We start from the raw sequence: 2,319 nt of genomic DNA on the forward strand, positions 1-2,319 counted from the left end.
GCTTACACTTGACTTCCAAGGTATCAATGAACCTTTACACCAAGAGATTATTCTCAATCTCTTAACCCAAGTGTATCACAACACTTACAATCACTCAAAATAAAATATTACAAATTGTTTTTCTCTCATACAATATTTAAGATTGCAAATTAACGCCCAATGTGTGAATAGATAAAACAAGAATATGTTTAAAGCTCTATGAAGATTGTATTCTCGAATATAAGCTTAATGGTCGTGTTGTGATCAACTTTGTTTGAATTTGAATGAGCTTATTTATAGTTGGAGCTGAAAAACTAGCCGTTATAGATTGTCTGCTCGAAAACGGTTGGTCATTAACCATTAACGGTTAACCGTTTAGGCCGGTCAAAGTTACCGTTGGGCCAATTTTCAAATAACAGTTTGTCGTTTAGGATTACCCTTTAGCCATTAAATTCTAGAGACCTGCAAGATAAACTTCAGTTATCCGTTTACATTAATCGGTTAAATATTTGCCCGAAATGATCACTCTGGAATTTATCAGTTAGCCGTTTGTAATAAACGGTTCGCCGTTTGTTTCTAGTAACCTGTAGAACAAGTTAGCCTTATCCGTTTCAGTTAAACTTTTACCGTTTGTTTCCAGTAACAAGATGAACACAATTTTTCATTTTGGATTTTAATCGGTTAACCGCTTCAATAAACGATTCACGATTTAATTCCAGTTGCCTTCTCAGCATTTTGTGTTTTCCGTTTTTGTTAACCGATTAGAGCTTAAGCAATTCGTTACTCTCTGGATTTAATCGGTTAACAGTTAAAATCAAACAGTTCACCATTTATTTTCAGAATCATAGTGTTAGCCAGATATTGCAGAGAATCATTTTCCAATTTCAAGTTTAACAGTTATCCAACTTTTATAAATATAATTGAAATGATTATAAGGCTTTCGTTTATTAATGAATAGCTCTAACATTTTAATGAAAAACATTTAAAGTTGTTTTCATCAAAATCAATATTATGAACATATACATGTTAACAACAACAAGAGACAACAATCGATCAAGAAAAATTAGATCGTTGACAAGACAATCTGTTCACCATCATCAGCTCGACCAGATTTCGGCATCAACAAGAACAATCTCCTATAATCTGGTGAACAAACCAGATCGAGAAAACACTGGTCTTCACCTCTAATACCCTTAACAGAGTTTAGGGAAATACAAATCTTGTATTCTACATTAAGAAGTATGTTCATACAAATATACATTTATATACAAATATAAATTAGAGCGTTGACAAGGCAATCGAGTCACCATCATCAACTCGATCAGATTTCGGCATCAACATTTTAGCTCCGTCTGTGGGTAGCGAAATAAATGAAAAAAAGCTACGTCTACTGAAGTAAATTGACAAGTAAGACGAAGAAAATGAACTCAAGAGGGAATGGAGCTCGCAGGACATATTCTGGAGTTGGAGAAACTATTGTCCCTCGAGACGTGATGAATGATAAATGAATGCTTGGAACGAATGAAGAAGAAAATGGAAGCCCTTACTGGCATCCTTCAAGGGTTTAAGAAAGGGCAGTGGGGAAACGCTGAGAAATCCTAGACAGGAAACCCCAATCTCCCTGGCACAAGCGACAGGCCTGCCTCAAATGAGCAAGGTTACGATGAAGGTGTACGCCATCATAACAGCCAAGATGCTTGGATTGAGGACCAGTTGGTAGGAAATCAGGCAAGTTGGATCCAAGGAAGGAAGAGATTGTACGGGAAGGAGAATTGCGACAACACCCAAATGCTGTCAAGTAATAATGTGGTCAGGTTACAGCGCAAAATCATGATCGAGCTGTGGAGTTGGAGGGGGAAGTTCTTTAGATGGCTCAAGCGATAGACAAACTCTAGGGACGATGGAAGGCACCAAGTTGGAGGATTATGCTGGACTACGAATCACCTCTCTAGAGAAGGTTATGAAAACGGTGATCCCATGGGATTTTCGGTTCCCTGATCTCAAGTATTCGGGAACGAGTGACCCTCTAGTCCATGTGGAGAGTTTTAACGATATGACATGGGTGCATGGCTTGACACAAGCTCAGAGGTATAGGGTATTTCTATTGACTTTATACAGGTGTGCGGGAGTCGTATCGAAAACTGCCTATAGGAAATGTCAGGAGCTTCGAGTAGATGTGTAGGAAGTTTACAGGGCAATTCCACGAGGTGGTGGCTCTAGAAGACGACATGATGAAATTGTTAGCAGTCAAACAAAGAGAAAACGAGAACCTTAGGGAGTTTATAAACAGATATCATCGAGCAGTTCTAGACCTCAGGGCCTTCAATCATCCGCAAGCAT

The sequence above is a fragment of the Citrus clementina genome, unplaced genomic scaffold (assembly GCF_000493195.1).
Source record: "Citrus clementina cultivar Clemenules unplaced genomic scaffold, Citrus_clementina_v1.0 scaffold_6, whole genome shotgun sequence".
In the NCBI taxonomy this organism is placed as follows: Eukaryota; Viridiplantae; Streptophyta; class Magnoliopsida; order Sapindales; family Rutaceae; genus Citrus; species Citrus x clementina.